General features: G+C 43.3%; 1 non-coding gene across 1 annotated transcript; it reads left to right on the forward strand.

Moving 5' to 3' along the window:
- The first annotated feature begins 16,984 nt into the window (after nucleotides 1–16,984).
- Nucleotides 16,985–17,058, forward strand: trnak-uuu (transfer RNA lysine (anticodon UUU)). The gene has a single exon. It is a non-coding gene; the product is annotated as a tRNA-Lys (tRNA).
- Nucleotides 17,059–17,937: the final 879 nt, after the last annotated feature.

Below are 17,937 nucleotides of genomic sequence, written 5' to 3' on the forward strand. Positions count from 1 at the left end.
AGACAGTTTTCACTCAGAAACCGACATGTGATCAAAGCAGTAGGACATATGTGTCAACGAAAGCAACAAGAATGCTCCACCAGCGTTGGTTTGCAATTCTGCATGTGGAACGAAGAGCTGAAACTCTATTAAACAGTGAAAACGACTATTATGGGGCTTGGACGCACGACTCTCTGATTAAACACCTCATATTTCATCGAACTGAGATATCCAGGCTTGGCACACGACGAATTAGTTGGCTATTTCATTCTGAGCATAATTTACCTGGCACAGCAATTTGCAAAGATCCAGCTCATTCCTCCCAATCACAAAGAACATAATTCACATCTTTCACTTTTGTTATTTCTTCAAAACATTACAATCTATTTAACACTTGTCCCAGCATTTAAGATTCACCCCGAATATTTTCATACGAAGTGATTTCCAGTCAATCTGGCAGACAGCAAATCAGTCGGAAAATTACCTTAGGAAACCAAATCATTTCCGTTTACAGTGTTGGGAATTTCCCATCTGCTAACGAGACAGAGTCCTCACAATCAAAATTTTCTTCGTTCTTCCTGCCTAAAACGTTTACCACTTCTTATTTTCAAGACAGGAGTTTTGTTTATAACACGTTCCAAGAACAGGAACAACCTTCCAATCTCCTGAAGCCGTTTCCAATTTAAAATGGAAGTTTTGTTCCTTTCCCACGGGAAGAGCATTTAATGAGAAAGGAGTTTCCACGAGCTGAGTCCCAGGGTTTGGCAGGAAGCCCTTATTGAAGCTGCAGTGGCCGCTTTCAGTTGGCATCGGGGGAATTGGAGAACATGGTGTCGTATTCTGCTGCGTGTAACCGTCTTGCTCCCTGTGGACTCGGGGTAAATCATGGATGAGTTTTCGGAACAACACTGCCTTCCAGTTTGTGGCCATCTGCTATGTAAGGAAATAGAAACAGAGTTATTTGTTCAGTTCGAAGTCCTGGGCAATGTGAAAGATGGAACATTTCTGGTACAAAATTGGAGACTGAGAAAATGGTTGGAGAGGAAGTAATAAGAGAGAAGCTGAATATAAAGTTGGAAGTCAGGAGACATTCAATAAAAATGAAGAGTGTGCAAAAGCAGGTGGAGATGGACATGGAAAAGAAATGCCACTAGTCCCGAAGTCTTAAATCGATTTATATTTCCAAGATGCTACCAGACCTGCTGAGAGTTTCCAGTAATTTCATTTGTTGGTTTAGAAACAGAAGATGGCAGTGATCCTGGAACAAATAGCTCTCTCGTGCTCTGGGGTTATTTGACTTACTGTGTCGATGTCCCACACTGAAACCTCACGATCCTGCCGCACCTCCACTCTCGTTACTGACAATATACTGTTCGTTACGTTAAACACAAGAAGAACAATTGCAAAACGTTGAGGGAGAGTACCCTTCGGATTCCATCAGAACAATCTGAATCAATGAAAATTGGTTCAGGGCCCATGTGACATTGATCCGTCTCTGTCAGACCACTCGCAAGTGGCCATTCGCTTTCCATTCATTTGAACACTTTGGGTGGTGCACGGTTGGTTTGGAACCTCACGTTTTCAAACGGACATCATTTATTGTATTTTCGGCTGCACTGATAAAGTTGTCTCTGACGCCACCAGTAAAATGGAAACAGTGTTCACTCAGAAACCGATGTGTGATCAAAAGCAGGCGGACAGATGTGTCAATGAAAGCAGCAAGAACATTCCCCTGCGAAAGGGTTGCAATACTGCACGTGGAACGAAGAGCCGGAATTGTATTAAGCAGTGAAAGCGCCCATTGTGAGGCTTGCACCCACCAGCCTCAGATTAAGCATCTCACACTGCACCGACTGAGCTAACCAAGCACGGTGCGCTGTGGATTAGTTTGCTGTTACATTGCGAGCATAATTCATCAGCAATTTGTTAGGATCCAGTTAATTCTTCCTCATCACAAAAATATCATTCACACCTTTCACTTCAGTTATTCCTTCAAAGCATTACAATCTATTCCACACTTGTCCAGGATTTAAGGTTCAACCTTAATATCTTCATATTTTTACCCTCACCTTTATGTCGCAGATGTGATTTCCAATCTCTCTGGCAGACAGTAAATCAGTCGGGAAATTACCTAAGGAAACCCAATCATTTCCGTTTACAGTTTTGGGCATTTCCCATTTGCTGACGAGACAGAGTCGTCTCCATCAACACTTTCTTTGTTCTTTCTACCTAACACCTTTACTACTTCTTATTTTCAAGTCAGAAGTTTTATTTATAACACGTTCCAAGTTCCAGAAGTTTTATTTATATCACTGGAGCAACATTCCAATGTCGTGAAGCCCTTTCCAATTTCAAGTGAAAGTTTTGCTCCTTCCAGCTGTTACGAAGGAAGGAGTTTCCACGAGTTGTTTCCCGTGGCTTGGCAGAAAGTCGCTGATTGAAGCTGCAATGGCCGCTTTCTGTTGACATCGGGAGCTTGGAGAAAGTGATGTCGTATTCTGTTGCGTGAAAACGTCTCACTCCCTGCGGACCTGGAGTGAATAATGGATGAGTTTTCCCGGTTCCAATGTCAATACATGGTCGGGGTAAATGCTTGATCTGAAATATTTGAGGCTTATTCCCTGGGTGGGCTCGAACCACCAACATTTCAGCCAACTGCGCTGACCATTTGAGATACAGAAACTGGCAACGCAGATATCCAAAAGCAAAGTTATCGACGGGATATGAGGATCTGTCGGACAGCAGGAACTTGCGTTGTTTTCAGAGATAGTCGCTGATTTTATCACCGAGAGGGTAAGCACACTGAGGAGCTGCAAACACTCAAATTAAAAGGCATCCACACACGCGCAGTTCTCTCACATACATCTCCACATAGTTGCTCACTGACAATGCTGGTATTCGAAGCCACGATTCGATAGAAACTGAAGCTTAAAAAAAATCCAGCACATTAGACCGCTCGACCATGCTACCGCACAAAAACCAGCACTCACATTTGTTATGACCAGTGTTTCAGCATGGATTCACTTTCTGCACTTCGACCTCGCAAATTTTGTAATGCAATGGGCGTAATTTAAGAAGAAAGATTTTTAAAAATGTACAGACAAGGAACAGGCCCTTCATCCATTCAAGCCTGAGCCGATCCAAATCTACTGTTTAAACCTGTCACCCAATTCCTAAACATCTGTATCCCTCTGCTCCCCACCTGCTCATGCATCTGTCCAGACGCCTCTTAAATGTATTTACCGTGATTACCTCTCCCGTCTCTGCTGGGAACGCGCTCCAGACACCCACCACCCGCTGTGTCAAGTAGTTGCTGCGTGTATCCCTCTTAAACCTTTTACCTCTCACCGCGAAAGCGTGAGCTCTCGGTATTTAATCCTTCATCCTGGGAAATAAAACTTTTCTCGATCTACCCTGTCTGTACCCTTCATGAGTTTGTAAACCTCAAAAAGGTCTCCCTCAAACTTTCCTTTTTCCTAATGAAAACAAACCTAACCTACTCAACCTCTCTTCCTCGATTGCACCATCCATATGAGGCAACATCCGCTTAAACCTTTTACACGCCCTCTCCAAAGCGTCCACATCCTTTTGGTAATGTGGCGACCAGAAATTTACACAGTATTCTAAGTGTGGCCAGACCAATGTATTGTTCTATTTTAACATGACTTACCAGCCATTTTATTCAATACCCCGTCCAATGAAGCGAAGCATATTCTATGCCTGCTTGACCACTCTATCCACCTGAGCAGCAACCTTCAGTGTATATTGGACCTGCACTCACAGACCTCTCTATCCATCAACTTTGTTTTCCCCCAAAGCTCTTCTGTTCATTGTATAACCCCATCTAGAATTAGACTGACCAAAATGCGTCACCTCACATTTGTCTGTTTTGAACTCCAGCTGCCACCTTTCCGCCAATTTTCCAGTATATCTATATCCTCCTGTATTCTTTAACAGTCACTTATAATTTCTGCTAGTCCAGAAATCTTCGTGTCATCTGCAAACTTTCTGATCATTGCAACAGTGCTCTTTTCCAGATCATTTAAGTATATCACAAACAACAGTGACCGCAACACTGACCCCTGTGGAGCACTACTGGTCATCTTACTCCATTTCCAGAAACTCCATTCAACTGCCACTCTGTCTCCTATTGCTCAACTAATTCTTTACCCACCTGTCTAGAACACCCTGCACACCATGTTACTTTACGTTCTGTATTTGGTTACCATGGGGAACCTTATCTAACTCCTTACTGTAGTGCATGTATATGACATCAACAGCCTTTCCTTCATCTATCAACTTGGGCACTTCCCCGAAAAACTCTATGCCTCTCACTGATATGCACATTATTTTCTAAATATGAATAGATCCTATCCCTCAGTACCTTCTCCAGAAACTTTCCCAACACTGACGTTAGGCCCATTGCTCTGTAGTTTTCTGGAATATCCCTACTATCCTTATTTTACAGGGGACAATATGAGCAACGTTCCAGTCGGCCAGAACCACACCTGTGCTGAAGGATGCCACGAAGATATCTGTCAGGGCCCCAGCTATTTCCTCTCTCACATCACTGAGGAACCAGGAATAGATCCCATCCGTTCCTGGGGATTTGTCCATATTAATTACTCCTAGCCTGCCCTACACAGCTTCCCTACTTATGTCAACATGATCCAGATTAATCAAATGTCTTCCTGTAGCCTCAACATTCATCATGTTCCTCTCCTCAATGAACACTGATGGAAAATAATCATTCAGAATGATACCCACTCTCTCAGATTTGACATGCAGCCTTCTTTAATTTTCCTTTAGTGGACCAATCCTTTCTCTGGTTACCCGCTTGCTTCTTATATATGAATAATAGGCTTTAGGATTCTCCTTAATTGTGCTGGCGTGAAGTTGTTTCATGACCCCTTTTAACGCACTTGATTCCTCGTTTAAGTCTCGTCCTACTCTTCTCATGTTCCTCCAGGGACCATTATGTTGTTAGCTGCCAAGACGTTATGTATGCTTCCCTTTTCCTCTTGGCGAGTCGTACAACTGTCCTGTCATCAACAGTTCACGAATATTGCCTCTCAAATCCTTTGCCTTCAACGGGACAGGCCTATCCTGCACTATATTTAACCTATCTTTGAAAGCCTGACACATATGTACTGTGGAATTTCCGACAAATAGCTGTGTCCAATCCAAATTTCCGACCTCCTGCATAATTTTGATATAATTAGCTTTGGCCCAGTTTCATACTCTTTCCTCAGGACCACTCTCATCTATGTCAATGAGTATTCTGAAACTTACAGAATATTGGACACTTCCCAAAGAAATCACCCACGGCAACTGCTATCACCAGCCCAGGTTTATTCCCCAATATCTGTTCCAATATAGCCTATTCCCTCGTCGGACTATTGATATACCGCTCCAGAAAACTCACCTGGAGGCTTCTTATAAATGGTATTCCATCCAGACCTCTGACGCTAAGAGTATCCCGGTCAATGTTGGGAAAATGGAAATCTCCAATCAACAATAAATTATTGCCTCTACATCTTTCCATGATCTGTTTAACTATTTTTTCTTACACCTCACGCTCTCTGTAATACAGCCCCAAAAATCTAACCTCACTCTTCTTATTTCACTGCTCCATCCATAGTGTCTCACTACCCAAGCCCTACGTGGTGTCCTCCTTTCGCACAGCCATGATATCATCCCTGACCAGCAATGCAACTCCTTCCCCTTTTATTTCCCTCCCTGTCCCGTCTGAAGCATCTATATTCTAGAACATTTGGTTGCCAACCATGCCCTTCCTTCAACTAAATCTCTGTGATCGCAATAATATCATATTCCAGGCACCAACCTAAGCCCTAAATTCATCTGTCTATACTCCATGCATTAAAGTAGATGCATTTCAGGCCAGCAGTTCTTTGGCATTCATATGCTCTCTGCCTACTCTTCCCATTATTAATGCTATCTTCCAGATTCTTAGCGTTTCCACCTCACTGCCGACTTGTTTATTCCTGTGGTTCCCAGCCCCCTGCCACATTAGTATAAAACCTCCCCAACAGCAGCAGCAAAAACTCCCGAAAGGACATACGTTCCCGCCTGGTTCAGATGTCGATCGTCAATTTTCTTGTAGTTCCACAGTCCCAGAACTGGTCACAAAATCCAACAAATCTGAAACCCGCCCTGCAGCACCATTCCTCAACTCACGTGTTCACCGTGCCGTTTTTGTATTCATTTCTACGCTGATAGTCACATGGCACCGGCAGTAATTCCGAGATTACTACTTTCGAGGTCCTCCTCTTTAATTTCTCTCCTAGCTCCTTGAATTCTCCCTGCAGGTCCTCATCTCGTTTTTTTTCGTTGGTGCCTGTATGCACCAACACAACTGGCTGTTCATGATCCCCTTTTCGAATGCTCTTCAGACGATGGGCGACATCCCTGGCCTGAGCACCTGGGAGGTAACATAACTCTCCAGAATTGCTGACGCTCCACAGTGAGTCCACCCGCAGCTCCAGAGTGGCCACGCGGTCAAACAAGTGCGGCAGCTGGACACACTTCTTGCAAGTGTAAGTTTAGAAAACCTTTACAAGGATTTGCAAGGTTTGCACTGCTTGGACATGAGAACGAAACTGAATAGGCTTCGTCAGATTCCCAGGAGCTTCAGGGCTTAGATATGGCCTCAAAGAAGCTTATAAAATAATGAGGAAGACAGACAGAGTAAATAGTCAGGGAGCAAATCTTCACAAGACACGCGAGTTCAAATCTACATAGCAAACGTTTAATGTGAGAGAGGAAAAATTTAAAAGGGATGTGAGGGACACATGTTTTTCACACAGAACTTTTGTGTGTGTGGAATGAATTTCCACCTTTAGTGGCAGAGTCTGGTGCACTCACAGGATTTCAAAAGCATCTGAATGGGTGTATAGACAGGAAGACCTCGGAGAGATAAGGCAAAAATATGGGCAGAAATGTATGAATTAATTTCGGTTATCTATTCAGCAAGGGCAAGTTGGATTGCGGGATCTGTTTCCATGCTCGACAAGTCTGAGATGCTCCAGCCACCGGCAACAGTTTGAATACACCATTTGCAAAACAAAACGCATGTTGTTTGTTACTCAGCCAGCGAGTTTGGCTATTTTGTTTGGACGTGGTTGAGCCCAACCGATCCAGAGATGAAGGTTTTCCGGATATTTGCTGCCAATGACCATTCTTCTTGACATTTTCCCAAGTTCGCCATCAAAGATTTTGGCTGAAGAAAAATACCTCACATATCGCATTACCCACTTTGCTCTCCAGCGAATCCAAAAACTGAAAGCTCTTAACGTGGAACAGAATCAAAACTGAAAAGGCAGTACCATGATCAGACACACCGAAGCTTAAGTGCTCTCTGTGAGGCACTGTGAGTCGTCTCTGACATGAACTGCTCGCACAAATAACAGCGAGGCAATTCCAAACCTACTGGAGATTAAGTGTATTGCCAAGTCCCAGAAAGTGCTCAAGTATCATAAAACAAAACACAACAACAAACTATTAAAAGTGAACATTTCCAAGTATATCCGTGATTAAATTAGGCCATCAATGCGCCGGTGCCCCCATCTGATCGAGAGAGCCAATCACCTTTCTCCCTCAACAGGACAGTAATGAAGGAAATGAAAGTATAGAAACGTTTCACATCGCGATTGGCCACAACATCAAAACAACGGCGAACAGATTCAATGCAGGATCTTCTTTCGAAATAACCGTGAAATAACTATGTCTATTCACTTTCAGAGTAAACGCGGAACATCGCAAGTTGTCTGGAATTAGAATAACCAACATAGACTACTTTGCTCCCAGATTCTACTGATGCACAGACTTTCATATGAAAAGGTACCTTGGGTGATTGCCCTACACCCAGAAATCTTCTGGCTGCCTTCTGTTTGCCCTGTCAGATTAACCTTGTGCTGCTCTAATCGAATTTTTAGTTCTTACCATTTGTCCGTATTGCTACGAGGGATAGCTGGTCGTGGCAACTCGTGACTGCCACACAAATTCTTTGCCAAAATTGGATAGTCCCGCAACGTGATTCGCAGTGCACGAACTTTGCAACGAGTATATGCCACGCGGCAAGTTAAAAGCACGCTTCCATTTATTAAAGTAAGTTTCTGGGAACTGACAGCCAGATTCCTCCTTACACTCGGAATTATGACAACACATAAACCAACAGCCTCTCTCAGAGACAAGTGACCAATGCCCATCTTGTGCCGGACGAACGTAGTTGACAAGATTGCACGCACGGACTGCACAGAAATCTATAGAGGAGAAGCAGACAGACGACCATCGAGCTGCATTCATGCAGTTCAGTTACCCTGTAAACCCCATGCACAGCTGTTCCTTGTAGGTACACACAGGGCACTGAGTGTCTCTGACTCCGAGACTTGGAACTCAGATTATATGACCGTCTGCAGCACTGGTTACTTCCTTGTGTGAGGTAACTCCCGATGAAACATATGTAAAACACAATAGCTCATTGAGAAATACGTCCAAAATAGTACCCAAGAGACGTATTTCTGTTGTGTTTCTAGTCCTGTTCCTGACATGACATCCAGCATTGTACTTATTGTGTGCTTCCTGACGGTTCGGTGCATGCTTCCGTAATCGCATTGTGTGCTGTAATCTGGGTTTTAGCTGCAATTACGTGTGTTTGAAACCCAGGACCACCGGCCTCTATTTTGTTTTCCTCTTCTCGTGCGCAACTGCAACACAGTATACCATCAACTAATATTGGGAAATGACATACACAGGCGTGTGAAAAGCCCAGTTTCCGTGGCAATTATGCAATGATTAGAGATTACTTTGATTCAGGAGATAAGGAAAGAAAGTGTGTTTGGTTAGAGATGAGGAACATTGAGGAAAGAGGAAACCAGCCAGTGTGGCTTACAAGAACACTAACAGCAACCACAGTGTAAAAAAGAACGTACAGGAATAAATACCGCCTGTGAATGATAAAAGAAGGCAAGAATTATGGGAGACATTCATTTCCCTTCTTCCTCTCCCGTTTGAATTGTAAAGAAACTTTGTAGAAAAACAATCGAAAAGACATATATGCCCCATCGAACAACGTGCGCCGTACCTTGGTCATTGATTACTGTAGATTAGAATACTTCCAATGTGCAAACAGGCCCTTCGGCCCAGCAAATCCACACCGACCCGCCCGAGCCCAAATGCATTCCTCTCCTTTGACCCAGTCAATTTAGCACGGCCATTTCAACAAACCGGTACATTTTTGGACTGTGGGAGAAAAGCAGAGCAAGCGCACGCAGCCACGGGGAGAATGTGCACATTCCACACATTCAGTTGCTTGAGGCGGGAATTGACCCTGACTCTGTGGCAGTGTGAAACAGCAGCCCTCACGATGGTGTCAGCGTGAGATGGGTCTTATTTGCCGTCTTTAATTGGGAAAATTCTCTTTCATTGTGAGCATGTGCAAAGACCAGTTCCTTCGCCAGAAAAAGAAATGAATATGTCATTTACCTTTGTTTGTTTCATGTCCAAGAATACTCAGATCAATAGCTCCCTTGATTACCTATGCTTGTCATGTTCGCAAAGAGATCTAGCAAATTGCCAAATGTGATTTTCCTTTCAATAAATAATTTTGACTCAATTTGGCTGCAAATATCTTTTCCTAACTTTGTGCTTTTCTTCTTTTAAGGTGTCTCGCACCTTACAAATGACAGCAAAGGTATGAACGGAGATGGAAGCATTTAACTCATCAAGACAGCGACAGCTTTCAATGTGATCGCGGCTGATTTGGTCAATGCTCAACGCTGGAGCACTGTCTGTAGTCATGACCAAGTGTTTAAGGCGATGGATTCGAAATCCCTTGGGGTTTCCCCACGGAGGTTCGAATGCTGCGTTATAAATCCTCTCCTGCTGGAGCAGTTCAAACTACAGAAAGCCTGTTTTGCAAACCAGGCCTGTAATCTGATTAGACTTGGGAAACTGGAGTTCTTCATCAGAAATGTTCCATATTTAAAACTTTATCTCTGTTTCTCTTTCCAGATACACTGCCCGACACATCGGGATTCGGCAGTTGTTATTGAACGTCCTGAGCAGAAGTGCTGCTTTTCATTAGATTCCTTTAATCCCTTGTCCTCTGTTCTCTGACTCTGGTCATTAGCAACGCTTCCTCCTGCTCGTCAGAGTCCTCAGTCCCCACCGCTCCCTCTCCCATCATTACAAACAACCAGAGGAAATTGCCACTGAACCATCTTTGTTCCAAAGTGAAACTCACCAGCCGAGGAAATCTCTCCACCAAACGGGACTTCTCATCCCTGGACATGGTGCAAGCCAGAGGATTGTGAGGAGATACTGTGAAAATATTGTCAGTTGGCAGTTGGAAAAATGTTTAGGAAGCAAACCATATAATTTTGGCTCCAACTTTGGAAATCTTGAGAAACTGTTTGGGAAACGGAATCAGAGGAGAATGAACGAGTGTGAACTGTCCGTCCGTGTAGAGGAAGGGACATTAACTCTGATGTTCTCGGCACAGGAACTTATCTGAGGCATTGAAAAAATTCTCGCTCCCGTACGTGAGGAATACAAACTTCATCTGGACTCTGGGACAATGAAAAACTCTGGAACACTCAAAACAATGTCCAAATATTGACTGGGATCACTGCAGTACGAGTACTATAGATGGGTCAGTTTTTGTCCAGTGTGTGCAGGAGGGCTTCCTGACACATTATGTAGACATGCCTTCAAGGGAAGACGCCACTTTCGATTTAGCACTGGGTAACGAGCCTGGCCAGGTTTTAGGTTTGGAAGTAGGTGAGCAGTTTGGAGACAGCGATCACAATTCTCTCAGATTTACTTTCCTGATGGAAAGGGAGAGGTGTACTCCACGGAGCAAGCGATTCAGCTGGTGGAAGGGAAATCACGATGCAATGAGTTAAGATTTAGGAAGCGCAGAATGGGGTAGGAATCTGCAGGGGGTGAGCACATTAAAAATGTGGAGCTTATTCAAACAAATGCTCCTGTGTGTCCTAGATAAGAATGTACCTGTCAGGGAGGGAGGACGATATAGAACGCGTGAGCAGTGGTTTACTAAGGAAGTGGAATCCCTGGTCAAGAAGGAAAAAAGTCTTATGTTGGGACAAAACGTGAACACTCAGTTAGAGCGCTCGAGGGTTCCACCAATATCAGGAAAGACCTAAAAAGACAGCTTAGAAGACCCAGGAGTAGTCATGAGAAATTGTTGGCAGATAGGATCAGGGTTAACCCTAAGGCTTTCCATAGGTATGTCAGCAATAAGAAAATGACGAGAGTTAAATTTGGGACAATCAAGGATAATAGTGGGAAGTTTTGTGTGTAGTCAGAGGAGATAGGGGAAGCACTAAATAAATATTTTTCGACAGTGTTCGCTATCGATAATGAAAATGTTGGCGAAGAAGATACAGAGATACTTGTGTCTAGTGTAGTAGAGATTGAGTTTCACAAGGATTAGATGATAGAAATACTGAAGAGTGTGAAAACAGACAAGTCCCCTTGGCCGGATGGGATCTGTCCTAGGATCCTCTGGGAAGCAAGCGAAGAGATTGATGAGCCTTTGGAATTGATCGTCAAATCATCGTTGTCTACAGGAATAGTGCCTATGGAATGGAGCATAGCACATGTTGTTCCCTTGTTCAAAAAGTTTCGTAGAGACAACCCTGGTAATTACAGACCAGTGAGTCTCACTGCAGTTGTTGTTAACGTGTTGGAAAAGGTTATTATAGACAGGATTTATGACCATCTCGAAAAGAATAATCTGATCAGGGACAGTCAGCACGGTTTTGTGATGGGTAGGGCTTGCCTAACGAATCTTTTTGACTTTTTTGACAAAGTGACTGAATAGGTAGATGACAGTAACCCAGTTGATGTGTTGTATATAGGTTTCAGCAAGTTGTTCGATAAGTTTCCCCACAATAGGCTAGTATACAAAATGCGGAGGAATGGAATTGTGAGAGAGATTGCAGCTTTGATCAGCCATTGGCTTGCCAAAAGAAAACAGTGTTGTAGTTGATGGAACATGTTCTCCTTGGTGTCCAGGTCCTGGCAACGTACAACAAGGGTCGGTGTTAGGTCCACTGCTGTTACATGAGATGTAACCTTGCCAATCAGTCTCCCATGGGGATCATTATTGAACGCCTTACTGAAGTCCATATAGATCACATTTACTGCTCTGCCCTCATCAATCTTCCTTGTTACTTCTTCAAAAAACTCAATCAAGTTTGTGAGACATGATTTCCCATGCACAAAGCCATGTTAACAATCCCGAATCAGTCTTTGCCTTTCCAAATACATGTACATTCTGTTCCTCAGGATTCCCTCCAACAATTGGAGTATTCTTGGCAGATGCAGTTTCATGTAGGGAATTCGAGGTCATATACTTTGTTGGGAAGAATCAAAAGACACACGAGTGTTAAAATCGATAGAAATGCAAAAGAAGTGCGGTGCAGAGGAGTCTCAGTGTTCTTATACATGAAACGAACAAAGGTTAATCACATATTTATTTCTTGCTGGCAAAAAAAGCCTTTTCTGATGCTCACAATTAAAGAGATGGTTTCCAAGAAAATAGGAAAATTAAGTCACCAGTAGAGTAATCATTTACCAAGACAGCCCTCGTGATGTTTTATGGGACATATGGGATTTTTTTTTTTGATTTTGGTTCTCCAAACGTTTTTACAATGGAGCCGAGAGTTTTAGATGGGAAGTTAAGATCACGCATGACTATTGCCATTTTTGTCACTCACGCATTTTTTCCCCTTGTACGAATTATTTCGCTTTGTGGTTACTGCGAGTGGGCTTGTAAACGACACATGCTTGTGAGTTCATTCCTCACTGTTCCTCAACTCCAGCCAAACAGACTTTACATCCTTTTTTTCCTGAATCAAGGTAATCTCTAACCATTGCATAAATGTCATTAAAACTTCGGTATTTCACACGCCTCTGTATATCATCTTACAATATTAATTGATCCTTTACTGTATTGCAGTTGTGCATAAGAAGAGAAAAATAGAATAGAGAATGGTGGACCTCCGCTTCACACACCCGTTATTGAAGCGAAAATGTAGATTACTGCCCATAATACGATCGCGGAAGCACGTGCCGAACACTCAGGAAACACAGAATAAGTGCAGTGCCACAGGGCATGTCAGGGACAGCACCAGAAGGACAACAGAAATGCTGCTCTAAGCTCCTATTTTGGATGTATTTCTCAATGAGCAATAGAGTGTGACATGTGTTCCATCAGGAGTTATCTCACAGAAAGAAGTAACCAGTGCTGCAGACGGTCACATCATCCGGATTCCAAGCCCTGGAATCAGAGACATTCAATATTCTGTGCATAACTGCAAGGATCAGCTGTCCGAGGCGTTTACAGTCCAGGTGAAATTATGAATGCAGCTGTCTAGTTGTCAGCCTCTTTCTCCTATGTCGTGTATCGTGCAGTCCCTGCGTGGAATCTCGTCAACCACGTTTGACCTGCACATGATGGATATTGGGCCTTGGTTTCTCGTGAGTTGTTGTCTGAGTGAGGCTCTCAGTTTTTGTGCTGTCATAAGTCAAAGCGTTCGGAGGAGTCTGGATATCGTTTTCCAGAATTTGCTTTTAACACAGGGAAGCATGATTTCAAAATTACCTCATAGCAAATCCTCATTGCGAACTTTGTCTGCCATGCATTCGCGAATGAAGGTGGGTGGATATTGGTTCTTGGCAAAGAATTTGTGTGGGCGTCAGTCCAGCAGTCCCCAGTAGCAATACGTACAAATGGCAAGGGTCGCACATTCGACTAGAATAGCACAACAATAATAGGACAGAGCAAGCAGAAGACAGCCAGACAATTCATGGAAGCAGGGCACTCATCCACGGATTCCATCCGTTGGACCCAATTTGCAATTCCAACTAACGGAAGCAGCGGGAATGAAACCAAATGAATTCGTACCAAATCATGAGAGCAGCGCTTCACAGGAACCTCGGCAGCGCTGAGAATGTCACCCAGAAAGGGAGGAAAAGTCTGCAAACCATCTTCCTAGCGTCACCGAACCTTTCAACAAGAACTCCAGAAGCATCCGAACTTCACATCTTTCTGCTGCAAAACACTCCGCTTTTCCACAACAGAGAATTGCACTCTCAACTACCGCGTGTAAGATGAGAATTGCAGCGCCAACCCGACCAAGGGCGGCAGTAAGAGCGAGGGGAAACAGCTGCCACTATCATTCCACAGCTACAAACGCTCTCTTTGAAAGGTACATTATCGTATGAATGTCGGGGCAGCAGTAGAATATGGGAATTAGCAGCCTGCGCTGTGTATTCATATTCTGGACAATGTGAGTTGTTCACAGATTTCCCTGAAAGTGAGTGGACGTCATTTTTTCACCGCTGTTGTGAAGCCAGATCCTGCACTGAATCTGCTCCTTCGTTTTTTGTTGTTGTGGCTAAAAGGTGGGCAATCGCAACGTGAAACTTTGTTATATTTCTCTCACTTCCTTCATTACTGTCCTGGTGAGGGAGGCTGGAGATTGGCTCGCTCGATCAGATGGAGGCACCAGCGCATTGTTGACCTAATTTAATCGAGAATATAATTGGTAATATTCACTTTGCATGGTACATTTTTCTGTTTTGTTTAATGTTACTTGAGCACTTTCTGTTACTTGGCTATGCACTAAATCTCCAGAATGTCGGGAAGCTCCGTTTGGAATTGCTTCGGTGTTATTTGTGTGAGCAGTTCTTGACATACACGTCTCGCACTGCCCCACAGACAGAAGTAATGAGTTTGTGTGTCTGGTAATGACTCTGCCTTTTGAGTTTTGCACCTGGTTCACGTGAAGAGCTGTCAGTTTTTGGATTCACTGGAGAGTTGAGGGGATAACACGATTTGTGAGGTTTTTTTTTAGTCAACGAAATTATTTGATGGAGAACTTGAGAATGTATCAAGGAGAATGGTCATTGTCTGTAAATGTCTGGAAAACATTCCTCTGTGTCATTTCAAAACATTATGCCTCATGAAAAAAAAATTGAAACACGCTGACTTAGTAACAAACAGCATGCGTTTTTGCAAGTGGTCTATTTAAACTGTTGTCAGGTACTGGAGTGTCACAGAATTGTCGAGCACGGAAGCAAACCTTCCTATCCAACTTGCACCTGTTGAACAGATGACCGTAAGTAACCTAAACATATTTGCCAATATTTGTCCCTTAACTCTCCGAACAATTCCTGTCTGCATACCCATCTAGATGCCTTTGAAGTGTTGTGATTGCACCAAACTCTGCCACTTAATGTGGCAATTTATTCCACACGCAAAAAAATGTCTGTATTAAAAACAAGTGTCATCACATCCTTTTCAAATTGTACTGCTCTCACATTAAACCTATGCTATCTCACTTTAAACTCACGTGACTTCTGAAAAAGTGTAGATTGACTATGTTCTCTGCTCGTCTACCTAATGATTTTGTAAACATTTCCAAGGACATCCCTCAGGCCTGAAGCTCCGGAGAAAACTGTCGAAGAATATTCAGTCTCTCAATAATGTCCACAGCGTGCAAACCTTTCAAATGGTTGTAAATATTTTTTTTTAATTATGCTAAGGTATTCATAGAAAGTGCCAGGGGAAATTGCCTGAAGTGAAGCGATGCTGAAATATTAGTCTTGACAGGTTTGGCGCTTAGTTATCGTCAGGGAGCGTCGCCGATTGGTTTAATGTAGGTAAAAACAATGAATGCAGATGCTGGAGACCAGATTCAGGATTAGTGGTGCTGAAGAGCGTAGCAGTACAGGCAGCATCCGAGGAGCAGTAAAATCGACGTTTCGGGTGAAACCCTGTATGAAGGGCTTTTGCCTGAAACGTCGATTTTTACTGCTCCCCAAATGCTGCCTGATCTGCTGTGCTCTACCAGCACCACTAATCCTGAGAGGTTTAATATGCTGGGTTTAGGATCCAGTCTCTATTGCGTCGTGGGTTTGAAACCCAACTTTGCAATAGAACAACTGCAGGCAGCTTTTTTATGACAGAACGACACAGGTCCTGATATTGCTTTATGGGTGTGTTTGTTACTCCTCGGGTCTCTCACCCTCTCTGCAATAAACACGGGAACATGAGCAACTGATGCTTAAAATAATGAGAACTACTACTAATCACATCCTCTCGATCACTGTGCGTTTGGATGTGTACACGCACAATTTTGCTGCCAGTTGCTGTGTCTCAAATGGTCAGAGCATTTGGCTGAAGTGTTGGTTCTCCAAGCCTAAAAAGAGCACAGAGCCTCAAATATTTCACATCAAGTATTGCGATCGACGATGTACTGACAATACAACCACGAGAACTCATCCATGATTGACCCTGAGTCCGCAATGAATGAGACGGTCACGTGCAGCAAAATGTGACCCCACTCTCTACAAGCCCCTGCTGCCAACAGAAAGGGGCCACTGCAGTTTCAATCAGCGGCTTCCTGCCCAGCCCTGGGACACAGCTCATGGAAACTCCTTCCTCAGGAACGGCTGTTACCATGTGAAAGGGTAAAAAAAATTAATTCAAATTGGAAATGGCTTCAGAAGATTGTTCCTGTTTTTAAAACATTTTATAATCAGAATTCCTTTCTCGAATATTAGAACTGGTAAACTTTGTAGGCAGGTAGAACAAAGAAAGTGTTGAATGTGAGGACTCTGTCTCTTCGGCAGGTGGGATTCCCTCCACTCTAATCAGAAATGATTTGGTTTCCTGAGGTATTTTTCCGATTGATTTGCAGTCTGCCAGAGTGTCTGGGAATCACTTCGGCGACCTAAGGATCAGGGTCAAAATATGAAAATAATAACAGAGAATAGTGAATCCCGGGGCAAGGCCTAAATGGATTGTCATGGTCTGAAGGAATAAATCTGAGAATTGAACGACTTAGAAAATGTTATTTGCAATGGGGAGGAATGAACGAGATTTTTGAAAATTGCCGTGTCAGCTGAATTAAAGTCAGAATGAAATGATAAATTAACCAACACCAATCCTGCCCTGGTATGCTCAGTCGGTAGAGCTTGAGACCTTTAATCTCAATGGTGTGGGGTCGAGACCCATGCAGGGCGCTGTTGTTTGTTAATAGGTTTGCCGCTCTCCTTTAATGTTGCAAAAGCGAATTCGCTTGCTGAGGCAGGTTTTGTTGACACATTTGTTTCCTCCGTTTTTGATCATCTCTTGGTTTCTGAGTGAAAACTATCTCCACTGTACTACAGGTGCAAGAGACAAGGTTATCAGTTCAGCCGAATATGCTATAAACGATGTCCCTTCCAAAACGTGAGGTTCCATTCAAAATGTACCCCAACCAAAATGTCCAGAGACGTCGAATGCGAATGGCCACATGACAGTGACAGCTGCGTGTCAAATGGTGCTGCAATAGAATTAACTGAATGAGAATGCTCTGATGGAAACCGAATGGAACTCTCCCTGAAATTTTCTCAATTCACTCGGTAAATGATGCTGTTGTGTACCCATATGTGTTTACGTAATGAACAGCTTATTGTCAGTAACAGGGGTGGGGGTGGTGCAGGATCGTAAGGTTTCCGTGTGGGTCAGAAGTGTTTTGTTAGAACAGGGAATTCAAACGTCCACAGAGCAGACATAGCTGATTGGTCCAGGATCAGACTTTTCCCTTTTGTTTCAGTACCAACAAAAGAAATTGCGGGAAAATCTCAGCAGATCTGGTAGAATCTTGGAATGGAAAACCGAGTTAAGTCTTCAAGACCAGTGACACTTATTACTCAATGTCCATCTCCGTCTATCTATTTTATTGAATATCTCCTGATTCTCAATTTTATACTCAGTTTCTCTTTTATTACTCCGTCTCCAAACATTCTCCATGTCCCAAAATTTTATAGCAGAACTGTTCCATCTCTCACCTCGCCGAGTTATGAGAGGAGGACTTCGAAATGCACGATTAACTCTGTTTCTATTTCCTTATATACTGG

Source organism: Chiloscyllium punctatum, chromosome 27 (assembly GCF_047496795.1).
Source record: "Chiloscyllium punctatum isolate Juve2018m chromosome 27, sChiPun1.3, whole genome shotgun sequence".
In the NCBI taxonomy this organism is placed as follows: domain Eukaryota; kingdom Metazoa; phylum Chordata; class Chondrichthyes; order Orectolobiformes; family Hemiscylliidae; genus Chiloscyllium; species Chiloscyllium punctatum.